Raw genomic sequence first — 15,000 nt, 5'->3', positions numbered from 1 at the left:
GGAGAGGTGCGTAAGGATGAAAGTACAGTAGCGTTGGTTTGTGGTGGTGTGAGGTATTGGTGTGTGCGTGTGATCGTTAGGTGATTAGTATGAAATCGAGTATGCTGGAAGGTGAAAGTGTGTTCGAGTGTTCGAGCATGAAATGGTGAGAGCAAGGTGGAAGATTTTGTTGATGTATGTGGGAGTGAATAACAAGCGTACGTAAAGGTGTGGAAACATTTTTTAACCAAAACTTTGAAATGAGAGAAATGTGTATGAATCATGTGAAGAGAAGAAAAGTAAAAGAAATTGATAACAATTCCACAACATGGGTAAAAGGTCTGAATAGTTTGGCAGCGTGTCGAGAGGAGGGTAGAAAAGTAATTAAAGTCCATGGAGAACATAAGCATGGAGAACACAGGAATAGGTACATGTAACACATGTGGTGTAGGAAAAAAAACAATAAACAGGGACAAATTTAGTGTTTTGAAAGTGATTAAAGGATAATATGGTGAGTGAAATCTCACAAACATCGTGGGTATGAGAGCGGTGTCGCTTGCATGTCGTCCAGTTGAATAATTAATGGTTAAACAGATCTAATAAGTGGAAGACGAGGTGAAGAAAGGTGTGATTCGAAACAGGAGTTCTGAAATCTAGAAGAAGTGTATATACTAGTGTGTGAATGAATGTATGCGTACGTGTGTGGTGCGTTGGGGCTTATCTGTTCCGCATACGTGTGTGTATATGCGTATATAAATGAAGAGTAGAAGGCGTATGTAAGAGTGTGCTAGTGGGTGTGCACGTGTGAATGTGTGCGTATGTGAAGAGTTGATAGGTGTGGGTACGTGTGTGTCCACATGTCAATGTATGTGTTTCAAAGAAGCAAGATGATTGGTGGACAGCGATGTGCGTATATGTGTACTTGTACGTGGAGGCTGTGTTAATGTGTTGAAGGGTGTTTGTAAATGTAAGGGGTGAAGGGTGAGATAAGGGATATAGGGGAGAGGAGAGTAAAGTACAGGTAGGGCTGCAGAGAAAAGAGGCAGAGCAGAAGAAACAGTAGTGTAATTTAAGGGGTTGTAGGAAGGAAGTGCAAGTTAGAAAATTGACGATGGTGATTTAGGCCAGAGAGCGTGCAGATTTTTGAGAGAAGTTCCCTCGGAAGGCGTGTAATGGGAGATCCTATGTTGGAGGCCAAGCTAATGACTGAGAGATGTGGGGGGGGGAATATTCAGTGGAGCAGAAATGTCAAAAAGCAGGCGACTGTTTGCCAAGCTGTACGTCTCTGTGGAGGCGCAATGGCCCAGTGGTTAGGGCAGCGGACTCGCGGTCATAGGATCGCGGTTTCGATTCCCTGACCGGGCGTTGTGAGTGTTTATTGAGCGAAAAAACACCTAAAAGCTCCACGAGGCTCCGGCAGGGGATGGTGGTGATCCCTGCTGTACTCTTTCACCACAACTTTCTCTCACTCTTACTTCCTGTTTCTGATGTACCTGTATTTCAAGGGGCCGGCCTTGTCACTCTCTGTGTCACGCTGAATATCCCCGAGAACTACGTTAAGGGTGCACGTGTCTGTGGAGTGCTCAGCCACTTACACGTTAATTTCACGAGCAGGCTGTTCCGTTGATTCGGATCAACCGGAACTCTCGTCGTCGTAACCGACGGAGTGCTTCCACCACCACGTCTCTGAAATACTCTGAAAACGTGTTCAACCATTCGCGGCCATTTTGCTTGGTGTAGATCGATCTGCTGAGGGAATATTAGTGCGCATGTATGAAGAAGTTAAGTGCATCGAAAAGAGTATTTAACATGTAAGTTGCGAAGCTTGGGTCCGATCAGGGTGGTGGTGTTGAAAAAGAAAGCAGCGGGACGAAAACCAGGTGGGGGGGGGGGTTAGGAGCGGGACGGACATGGGAAAAGAACTGTGGATGAGGAGGCTGCATCGGTTGCGAGGGCACTTAAAGGAATGAATCAGTCGGAAAGGGAAGAAACGAGAGGTGGCACAGCCAGATTGCAGGCGTTGGAAGAGGTGGACGATGATGCGTTGTAGGAACAGTAAGTGAAGGGGGAGGAGGGAGAGAAGATGTGGTTTTCGGACTTAGATGCAATTAATAATCCGGATAGAGCATATTTATACTTATATATGTTTATGTTTTTGTGTGTCTGTGTGTCCACTTGTGTGTATATATTACACAATAAAGCAACGAACGACATTTAGAGAGCAAACTTCCGGGTCATCGCAGGACAAACGACTGTTTCAACTTATTGATTTCCATTAGTGGCGCATTCATTTTACATGGAGAGTGACAAATATCACGACTGAAGTCATGATGTGCTTGCTGACCTTCTGAATATATTTGCCTGTGCCGTATTGCTATTAACTATTGCTAAAGTGTTGCTAGAACAACGGTCTGGCAGAAATTCCAAAGCTAGTCAACAGCTACTTGAGCAATGACAGACATCAAGTGCATGTGGTAGAAGAGAGAATTGTTTTTTCTCCAAAAGTGCTTTTTGTTGCTTTAGATGTGGGACAGATCGTTGTAGATGGAAATAACTAAACGCTGTGCATTATACGTACATAGATACGTTGGTAATAACGCACATGTCCTCGGAGGTTTCTGTAATCAAAATATAGTCACTATATTAAATATTTTCCGTGCCAACTTAACTAAACTTATGATTCTCGTACGTTCTTCGAAAAACGAACTATGTAAATTTTCTTTGGAAAATATTCTGATAATTTCTCATAAATATTCTAATAATATTTTAATTAATAATTTCTCATAAATATTCTAATAATATTCTAATTAATAATTTCTCATAAATATTCTAATAATATTCTCGCTTTGGTACAATTGTTTTTATAGTTTATTAACTCATTTATTTGAGAACGTCTTTCAGATTCCTTCTCATATTACTGGGAATACGCGTTTATTCAATGTGTGTTCTATATTGCAATTGCGAAAAATGGCGAAGAGATAAAACCTTCTTAAATTTTACAGTGGGACAAAAATAATGTTTATTCAAAAACGTATACCTTATATTTCGAATTATCCTCAAACCCTAATATCGATGCTGTAATTGCACTATGAGTGGTTTAATCCCCTCCATCAGTGTTATGTATAGTAAAACTATCGTAGTTATTCTTCGACATTTACACCTCATTGGAAGATCAAAATACTCTCGATAAACGTAGATAACGGAGACACATAAAAATACCCGTTAAAAATTTTGCACAGGACTTCATTTGTGTTTTTCGTTTATCTCGTGTAGCATCCATTTATCGAGAGCATTTTAACTTTCCAATGAGGCGAAGATGTCGAAGAATAACTCTTTAATGGTCAATATTTAATTCTCCTGCAATGTCATGAGTTGTTTTGCAGGGTCCCACTCCAATTAAGGGATTTAGCTCGTAATTGTTAACAGTAGATCATCCGAAGCCTTCTTCACCTATAAAATACTACTGCGAAGGTTTTGGAACCAAGCTGGTTTATTATCGATCAACCAAATTCAAGGCTGATATTCTTTCCTTTTCTACTCTAGGTACAAGAGGAGGGGAACAGTCGATTAGATCGACCCCAGTACGCAACTGGTACTTAATTTATCGACCCCGAAAGGATGAAAGGCAAAGTCAACCTCGGTGGAATTTGAACTCAGAACATAAAGACAGAGACGAAATACTGCTAAGCATTTCGCTCGGCGTGCTCGCGTTTCTGCCAGCTCGCCGCCTTAAATTCAAGGCTGATATTAGGATTAGTTTCCGTAATTTTGTGTTCCATTTTGAAGTCTTGCAATGAGATCGAACGAATTTCCGTTTTTTCCCCATCCTAAATTCAACAATAATTGAAAATAAAGAAGAATGAGTCGAAATGCGTTCTATAAAATGGTGTTTTACATAAACATAAATAAAAATTTATTCTCGTATAAGTATCAATGTTATAAATAACAGAAACGACAATTATTTTGGTATCAATGAAATATATATATATATATATATATATATAATATATATATATATATAATATATATATATATATATACATGCATACACACACACACACACACACACACCACACACATACGTACATACATACATACATGATGTATGTGTATGTATATACGTATGTATACATGTGTGTGTGTATTTGTATATACACTCACACAAACGTGCGTGTCCAGCCTTTGTACGTTTATGCATAGATATAAATTTCCTATATATAATATAGTCTATAATTTCTGAGAAGACTGTGAAAATCCTATAATTATAACACTTCATGACTTGCAACTAATCGTTTCTGTCTGATATTTCTTCTTCTTTTCTTCTTCATTTCCTTCATTTTCCATCTCTTTTTATTGTTTTGCCCCTATTTTCTATTCCTCTTTACTCCTGCTTTGTTCTTGCTACTACACTCCTCCTCCTTTTATTATTCCTTTTCTTTCCTCTCTCTTCCCCCCTTCATCGTCAACCTACCTTCTTTGTTCTCCGTTAGATTCTTCCTTTTCTTATCCTTTTCCTTTCCCTCTATCTCCTCTTATTTTACCCTTTCGCCTTCCTCAACATTCTTTATACCCTACTTCTTTATTTTTCTTTTAATTTTTTAATGTAATCATCTTCATCTTTAGTCTTTCTGGGCTTGAGGTTCCACCTAACATCCGTTCCACATCGAGACCTATTAAAATTTGTGCAATTTCTAATTTGCTGCGTGATCGACACATTTTTTTCTGGCTCTTTGTTAACTGAGATGTACTTGCATAGCAAGTGACTTGACCTGAGATCGTGTGCTGAAACGAAAACAATTGCAGCGTGGAAGGTGTTTGTAAGCCATTTAAGAAACACACAAAAGCCGTTCGATTCACTTCAACATTTAAGTTTAATTTGTCAAAATATTTTCGTCGCTTTAAGACCGCGACCTGTTCACTGACAAAAATCCGTGCTGCAGCACGGATGGCTTACAAACACCTTCCACGCTGCAATTGATCTTTGTTAACTATTTATTGAAAATATCAATTAACACAACTTATACACTGTATGGTCAGAAACGGTGCAGATGTGTCTCATCGGGTGATAAATAGATATAACTCGTTAAAATAACTTTTCCGCAATGCATCTTCTCATTCCGTAGAAAGAAAAGCAGCAAAACGAAGGATATATCTTCATTTTTATAGAAGATCAGAAATCAAATCAAATCACAGATGCAAAAAAGAAACAAACATGCAATACAGCAACAAAAGTATTAAAAATAACCGTTAAGAGATGAGGGTGTATAAACGCCCTCGCACAAGCTGCATTGCGCGTGTACACTCGCTAATAGAAGCATTTACGAAAATGTGAGCATATGTGCAAATATGGTTTGGTGAATACACGATCACAAAGCCAGTTAAAATAGCTACTTGGTGTTTATAAGAATGAGGAGCTGAAAGCTAAACTTAATTCATCCATAACTTAAAGTTGTTAACTGTCCCACCTGTCGATGCTAGATGTGTCGAAACGATTGTCGGGATTAATAAAAATTATATATATATATAATATATATATATATATATATATATATATATATATATATATATATATATATATATAATATATATATATATAACTGCCCGAAACGGTTATGACTTCTGGTACTTGACAGAGGAAAGAAGGCCACGAATGAATCGTCTTTTTTTTTTTGCTTGTCCTTATAATCGTTGTTTCTCCTGTCCGCCTTTGTATCGTCTATCTGTCCGAATGTTTTATTGTCTTCTATCCCGGGCAGATACCGTGGTAGCTCTCGGTTATGTTCCACGTTACCGCTAACCGCATCGAGAAGTAGTTAGCATCACGCTGTAAATTCTTCCTATGAGTAATTCCGTATTCGCTTCACTGGAGGGTAATATTATCTGGAGTGTATATTCGCAATAATTATAACGATAGAGTATGCAGAGACTGATACATCTTTTCTTTTATTTCACAATGTCATACAGCATAGTTCTATGGTTAAGATGACCTTCACGTGTTTCTACTGCACAGAGTTGATGACCTTCACGAGTTTCTCCTGCACAGAGTACGAGTAGTTGCATATCAATTTTTCTGATCTTATATGTAGTGAATTTTGATGGAAACTCTAAGGCATGTATGTCATCCGTATCTAGCTGTATTACACCGTAGTATATTCCAGGGGTGTAACTGATGTTGTTGTTGGTGGTGGTGGTGGCATTGTTTTTCAGTGCCTTGGTGCCGAAGTCGTCTGGTAGTTCACATTCCGACACGACGATCCCGTAATATTACTTGGGGACCTGTGTTGATTTTTACTATGCTGAGATCATTGCTGTTGCTGTTTCATCCGAGTTTGTTGTTAAAGAGTTTGTTACAGGCATGGTTTATTTGGCAGTATTCTTGTTGGATGTGCGTCATAAATCTGTCTCTTTCGTGTAGTATAGTGGTATTTTAAAGTTCATGCAGTAAATATATTTCTGTGAAATAATTGTAATTGCTACAAATAGACTCGTTTACGTACAATCGTGGATGACGTAATGCAGAACAGAAGGTGTTAACAAATTGGAAATGTAAGTTTCGTGTAAAAACTCTTTACTTGTGGTCGCGTCACTAGGACTACAATAATAAAGAACGATTCTATTAGAAGGACCGATATCAAATGACTGGAGAGAAATAAGTTTCCTGCATTGTTTCAGCAGAAATTTAGAGTTATAATTTTTTTTATAAAATGTCCCTCTGGATTTTGTCCAGAAAAAAATGTTAAAGCTTCCATTTTCATTCTGACATTTTGACATTTCATTGTCCACAAATAAGTGAAATAATAATTTGTTGATAGATAGAAAAGAAGACTACTTGTTCTGTGTCCTGCAGAAATTGGTATTTGCAATTACTGTCAAAAGAAATAAGATTTTATTTGAAGTATATAAATGGAAGTCTTAATCAAAAGTGTCTTCTTCATATACATCCGCCCACCATTTTCTGGAGATTATAAATTTTCAAATAAACTCATTGCTGCTTCAGAATGAGATTTGAGCTTGTTGTTGCTTTAGTCTTCGTCGATGGAGACGTTTTGAATTGTTTGGTCGATTGATGCATTTCTTACATGTTCCATGTCCGCCCGTCGGAGCGACGTAGGACAATCTAGCAATCCTTAAGGATCACTGATCACTTGTGAAATGATTTTGCTTCAGGTGAAGATGAGTTGCGCACCATAAACCTCACCCTCTCGTCCGCGACAAACCCAAGTCAAGACAACTAAGGGATGGGGACAGATGCAATGGATGACCAAAATGTCTTACTTGTCTCATCTTGCTCTCTACTCTCCAAAATGCGTTGCAGCAGCCGCCTTCCTCTCCAAAAAGGCGATTTGTCCATCGTCACCAACTACAGGGGTATATCTCTAATGTCAATTGCTGAAAAACTGTACAACAAACTGATTCTAAATCGTCTTGTCCTTTTTGTTGAACCTTTGCTCCGAAAGAACCAAATTGAATTCAGACATGGGCGCTCAACGCTGAGCCAAATACTATGCCTACGCAGACTTATTGAAGAATCAAAAGCATTTAATCGTGATCTTGCAATGGTATTTGTAGACTTTTCTAAAGCGTTCGACTCTGTAGATAGGTACAAGATGTTTGAAATTCTTAAGCTCTATGGGATACCAGGCAAAATCATTTCTGCCATCAGGGTCCTCTACATAGATACGTCTTCAACCATCTTAAGCCCTGACGGAGACACATCATCTTTCTCAATCAAAGCCGGAATACTGCAGGGAGACACACTCGCCCCATTTCTTTTCATCATTGTCGTTGACTATGTGCTACGTATGTCAGTTGATACCATCTCTGGCAAGGGCTTTGAAATAAAACCAAGAAGAAGTTCCAGACACCCAGCTGAATACTTGACAGACACTGACTTTGCTGACGACATCGCTCTTATCAGTGGTTCTCTCTCCAATGCCCAGTCTCTTTTACAATCTCTCGAACAAGCCTCAAATTGTGTAGGTCTTTACCTCAATAAGGCCAAGACTGAATACATAAACAAGTGCCTGTCCAACAGTGATTGCATCATCCATACTCTCAACAATGTGTCCTTAAATATGGTTTCTGATTACAAATATCTTGGGTCATACATATCATCATCTGGAAAAGATTTTCTAACAAGATAGGGTATGGCCTGGTCAGCCTGTAATGACATGCATAAGATCTGGTCATCAAATCTAAGTAGAGACTTCAAACTTGAAATCTTCAAAGCCACAGTCGAACCAATTCTACTATATGGCTCAGAAACCTGGACGTTATCAAAAAAGCTTGAGAGGCGGTTGGATGGAACCTACACTGCCCTCCTTATGAGAGCTCAAATCTCTCGTGGAAGCGCCATCCAACCAAAATGCAAATATATGGGAAACTACCACCTGTGTCATCTCTTGTGAAAGGTAGGAGAGTCCAGTTTGCTGGACATTGTTGTAGAGCTGAAAACGAGGCAATTTCTACTCTTCTCCACTGGAAGCCATCTACTCGCAATACCAGAGGGCGCACACTCTCCTACCCTGATGTAATCTCCAGGGATACAGGCATCCAGCAACAGGACCTCCGTAATGCCATGATGGACCGTGAAGTCTGGCGTAGCATGGTAAATTCCATTGTCTCTACCACGGTCGAACAATGATGATGATGATCCTCTCCGTTTAATCAAGAATATTTCTTCCGCAATGTCTGCCGGATCCAGTTTACTTACATACACACACATACATACAAGAAAGCATACATCCATCCATCCATCCACCTCCCTCCCTCCACCCTCTCCCTCTACCTCATGACAGTCACTGCTAGCTCTCACTGCGCGCGCAACAGTGTGGTGCCATGTGGTGCCATCTGTTGGCGCGCTACAAAACTAGTCTGGGAAACACTCATATACATGTGTGTAAATGCATATATACATGTATATATGTGTGTGTGTATATATATAGACAAATATATATACACACACACACATATACATGGATATATATATATATATATATATATATATATATATATATATATATATATATATATATATATATATATATATATATATATATATAGGTATAGATAGAAAGATAGGTATAGATTGCTAGGGAGATGCACGCGTCTATATTAATTATCTTATCATTCGTATATGCTTAGTGTAATTTTACTTATGAAACTCTCAAAACGTTCTTAACAAAGTTTTACTACAATTTTCTGGAATAAAATTTCCCAATTTCTCACTCACTAGCAAATTAAGCAAATTAACCATATATAATTCTTTAATACTTCCAATTTTATGTTAGATATTCACAAATACATGTGACTTACTATGTTAGTGATCAATCATACATATTGGCAATCTTGTAATTTTCTGTATTTAGTTACTTGAAATTTTTTTCTTTTTTTTTTTAAAAAATGTTCTAATTTATGAAATATAATTTAATACAATTCCATAAAATATAATTTAATCCAATTTTTGATATTTGTTTTAAATGATTAATTCACCAATAATATTTGTAGCAGAAATACCTTTTTCTTTACTACCCACAAGGGGCTAAACACAGAGAGGACAAACAAGGACAGACAAACGGATTAAGTCGATTATATCGACCCCAGTGCGTAACTGGTACTTAATTTATCGACCCCGAAAGGATGAAAGGCAAAGTCGACCTCGGCGGAATTTGAACTTAGAACGTAACGGCAGACTAAATACCGCTCGGCATTTCGCCCGACGTGCTAACGTTTCTGCCAGCTCGCCGCCTTGTAGCAGAAATACCGGAGCCGGGGTGATGAGGGTTCCTGTGTGCTACGGCCCCAATGTCTAAATTTTTTGGGAGGGAACTAGTTGATTAGATAGAATTACCTCGGCGAAATCTGCACCCAGAACGTTCGGCGTACTAACTAACAATTCTGCCAGCTCACCGCCTTTCGCCGCCTTAATATATTCACCATCTTTTTGGTGATAACTGGAGTGAAAAAATTAGCCTTACAACATCCTCTGCACTTTCAAAGCTGTATCTATCTATCTATCTATCTATCTATCTATCTATCTATCTATCTATCTATCTATCTATCTATCTATCTATCTATCTATCTATCTATCTATCTATCTATCTATCTATCTTCTATCTATCTGTCTGTCTGTCTGTCTGTGTATGAGTATGTATTTATGCATACACACACACATAGAGATACATACATGTATATATACATATACATATATATATATATATATATATATATATATATATATATATATATATATATATATATATATATTATATATATATATATATATATATATACATATATATATATGTATGTATATGTATATATATACAGAGAGAGAGAGAGAAAGAGTGTGTGTGTGTGAGAGAGAGATGCAAATAATCAAATAACTGCTTGAGTTTCAAATACAAAATATATAGACATGTATTCATGTAAATAGAGAGAAGGTAAGAACCTAAAATTTTCAGATGATGTATATTCAAGTATAAATATGTAGACATTTACATATTTATTTCTTTATTGCTTACTGGGGTTGGGGTGGAAGGCTATACAGAGAGGGGACAAACAAGGACAGACAAAAAGATTAAGTCGATTACATCGACTCCCAGTGCGTCACTGGTACCTATTTAATCGACCCCGAAAGGATGAAAGGCTAAGTCGACCTCGGCGGAATTTGAACTCAGAACGAAACGGCAGACGAAATGCCGCTATGTATTTCTATTTCTTTACTACCCACAAGAGGCTAAACACAGAGGGGACAAACAAGAACAGACAAACGGATTAAGTCGATTACATGGACCCCAGTGTGTAACTGGTACTTAATTTATCGGGGTCGATAAATTGACAGGTTTTGGTCAAATAATGGAAACACCTTAAATTCTCAAACAAATCTATTTTAATATGGAGTTGGACTGCCTTTGGCAGTAATTACAGCTTGAATTCTGCGAGGTATGCACTCGTACACATTTTGAACTGTTTCCAAGGGAATTTTTGGCCATTCTTCAGCTAAAACAGTCTACAGTTCTTGTAGTGATGATGGTGGAAGATATCGACTTCTTACTTGTTTTTCTAAATTGCACCATAAATGTTCAATAATATTGAGATCTAGGGACTGTGGTGACCAGATAAGATGTTCAACTCAACTAGATTGTTTCTCGTACCATTCAGTAACAAATTTAACTGTGTGAATTGATACATTGCGTTTCTCTCCAGAAACAGTTCCGCAAACATAGAATAAATTTGATCAGATAAAATGCTTAGATTGTCTTCACTATTAATTCTGCCAAGAAGGGAAACCTTTGGGCCAGCAGATTTCCAAGATATTTTCCCTCTAGATCATCACAGATCCTCCTCCATGTTTAACAGATGGAAGAAGGCAGTCTGGGTCAAATGCCTCTTTTGGTCGGAAATATGGTAAAGGATGTAAATATGTAAAGGATTCGTTCGAGAAAATAACATTCTTCCACTTCTCTAGGGACCAATTCTGAAGGTTTTTACTTCACTCTAAACTCTTTGCAACGTTTGCTTTAGAAAGTAGTGGCTTTCTGATTCTGCCTTCCCGTGAAAGTAGTGGCTTTCTAATTACGCCCTCCTGGCAAACAGTTTTTGTGGAAACTGAGTTCTCGAGGCGGTCATTAAGCTCTGCAGCAATTTCGGGAACTGTACTTTTGTGATCCTTTCTAACAATTCACGTAAGAGTTCGACGGTCCCTATCTGAAAGTTTTGGGTTTTTTCCAGAATTTTGTTTCGGCGAGAGGCTTTTCCCTCTTTTTCAAAGGCTGTCATTACTTTCGAGACTACTTGTCGATACACAAAACATTTCGGCTGTTTTCATTACGCTAGAGCCTGCCATACGAGCACCAACAATTTAACCTCTTTGAAAGACCGATAGATCTGTCATTTTAATGACCCATTTCTGATGATGTCTGAAAAGAAACAACAATTTTAGCCAAACATATGAAACAACACTAACAATAAATCAAAAAACATTAAAAAAACCCAGCTTTTCATGGTTTTATAGATATTTCAAAATTATGAAGCTATGATGCTAGGTGTTTCCATTATTTTGTCCAACCCCTGTATATATATATATATGTGTGTGTGTGTGTGTGTGTGTGTGTGTGTGTAAAGAGAAATTTATATTATTTTTTATTTGCATTTAAATATTTAAAGTGGAGAAGGTTTGCAGAAATTGTTTATATCGATTTCGAGTAGCTCCACTATCGTATTTATTTTAAATTTCTTTTAAAACTTATTCAAATTTGCAAAATATACTCGCAGGCGAAAAAGTTAGTTATTATAGTATTTAAAAAAAAAAAAAAAAAACGTGCGCGCGTGTTTTCGACACAATATATCTAGAAAGTCGTGTTTTATAGTCGTGTTTGCGTCCCCGTTTCGTGTTTTCTATGCTTTGTTACTTTTGTCAAATTTTCAAATGTTTTAGCCTCAATTTTGTGGTAAATAAGTATTTGTGAACCTACATCAATATGAATTTGAGGGAATGAAGTAGTAATTAAAAGAAAAGGAGATAATTAGTTCCCAGTTTCTAATAGTGCAACTGGAGAAACTCGGGGAGTTTCGTGTCATTAGCCTTGATTTATAATGAAATTTGCCTTATATCAGGAAATTTGAACTTATTTCAAATTTTGTGCAAATATCTAATTTCAAATTAAAAAAAAAATTGTATAAGTCAGTTTTTATTTTCAAATGATTTAAATTTAGAATATAGTAGTGATAATCGGGGCTGTAAATCGTTTTTAAAATTTGACTTTAAATTTGAATATGATACGTAGATACACAATCTTTAGCTAAAGAGGCGGAAAGAGTGAATTTTAGGAATATTTAAAAAGTTGTGCTTCTTATATAAAAAGTTATATAAAATGCAAATCTTACTCATTAATGCATTAACAATAAATCTGAACGTTAAAATCAACGTTCTTCAAAGGTTCGAATTCTACTGTTTTATACCGATTCTTATTTTAGTCACAAAAAAAAAATATCGTAAATGTAAATACTTTTAAGCTACACGTATGATAAGGCAATTTAAATCAATTTAATTCTAAATTTTAAGGTTAATGTATATTCGCTGTTGATAGGTCATTTTCTGTGATGTTTACTCTGATGTGCTGTATTAAAAATACAATCGGTATGGGAGGAGGCAGAAACAGCCGTAAGCTAATGAAAGAGACTACATAATTCATGTTCTTTTGTCATTCGTTAATTTATATCATTCTATGTATTTATCTAATGGTATTGAGTTCTAACATCTGGTTTTAGTTTCGTTATGCCTACGCGTAATAATAATAATAATAATAATAATAATAATAATAATAATAATAATGATAATAATAATAATAATAATAATAATAATAATAATAATAATAATAATAATGATGATGATGATGATGATGATAATAATAATAATAATAATAATAATAATAATAATAATAATAATAATAATAATAATGAAGAAAAAAATGCTTTCTAATTGATGTATCAATACCGGCAGATGACAACGTGTCTCTAAAAGAAATGGAGAAACTCTCAAAATACAAAGACCTGGAAATAGAGGTAACCAGAATGTGGAATCTAAAAACAGAAACAATTCCTATCATAGTAGGTGCATTAGGCATGATAAAAAAATATTCAGACAAATACATAACAAAAACACCAGGACTTACAAACACATATAACATACAGAAAATTGCACTACTAGGCACTGCACACATCCTACGCAGAACACTTTCCATACAATAACCATCAGAGCATCACAACAAATCACAGCACATACCCAAGGCACACAGAGCTGCGCTCGGTAGTGAAGTGAAAGCACGCTATAAAAATAAAACTACTGAATAATAATAATAATAATAATAATAATAATAATAATAATAATAATAATAATAATAATAATAATAATAATAATAATAAAAATTACCAAAAACATGTAATGAAAAGAAATATAACAAATAACTGCAGAATATGTGGAGATGGACAAGAAACAATAAATCATATTATCTCTAGCTGCCCAGTCCTGGCTAAAAAGGAATATATTCACAGACATGACAGAGTTGGAACCTACATACACTGGAAGATATGCCAACATTATGGAATAACAACAGAAAAAAGATGGTATAGGCACACACCAGAAAAGGTCACAGAAAACGAGAAAGCAACCATACTCTGGGATATGCCGATACACACAGATAGAGAAATTAAGACCAACAGACCAGATATAGTTGTCAGAGATCATGAAGAAAAAAAAATGCTTTCTAATTGATGTATCAATACCGGCAGATGACAACGTTTCTCTAAAAGAAATGGAGAAACTTTCAAAATACAAAGACCTGGCAATAGAGGTAACCAGAATGTGGAATCTAAAAACAGAAACAATTCCTATCATAGTAGGTGCATTAGGCATGATAAAAAAAGTATTTAGACAAATACATAACAAAAACACCAGGACTTACAAACACATATAACATACAGAAAATTGCACTACCAGGCACTGCACACATCCTACGCAGAACACTTTCCATACAATAACCATCGGAGCATCACAACAAATCACAGCACATACCCAAGGCACACAGAGCTGCGCTCGGTAGTGAAGTGAAAGCACGTGATAAAAATAAAACTACTGAATGATGATAATAATAATAATAATAATAATAATAATAATATAATAATAATAATAATAATAATATAATAATAATATTAATAATAATAATAATAATAATAATAATAATAATAATAATAATAATAATAATAATAATAATGATAATGATATTTTCTACCAAAAGCACAGGGCCACCAATTTCAGACGAGGAGTTAAGTCTATTTCATTGACCCCAGTCAAGTGGTACTTTGCTCGCCTTGCTAACGATTCTAGCAGCTCGTCGCTAGAATCAAGGCATACATATTAAAATATAATTCATATAGATTTCTTTGTTACTCGAGACAAAATTATAGTTTTGCGAGATAAATGTTGTATATGAAAAATGAAGAACTCTCCTAAAACACATT

This window comes from Octopus sinensis, linkage group LG17 (genome assembly GCF_006345805.1).
Source record: "Octopus sinensis linkage group LG17, ASM634580v1, whole genome shotgun sequence".
In the NCBI taxonomy this organism is placed as follows: Eukaryota; Metazoa; Mollusca; class Cephalopoda; order Octopoda; family Octopodidae; genus Octopus; species Octopus sinensis.
Note: the sequence above shows the minus strand (reverse complement) of the source record.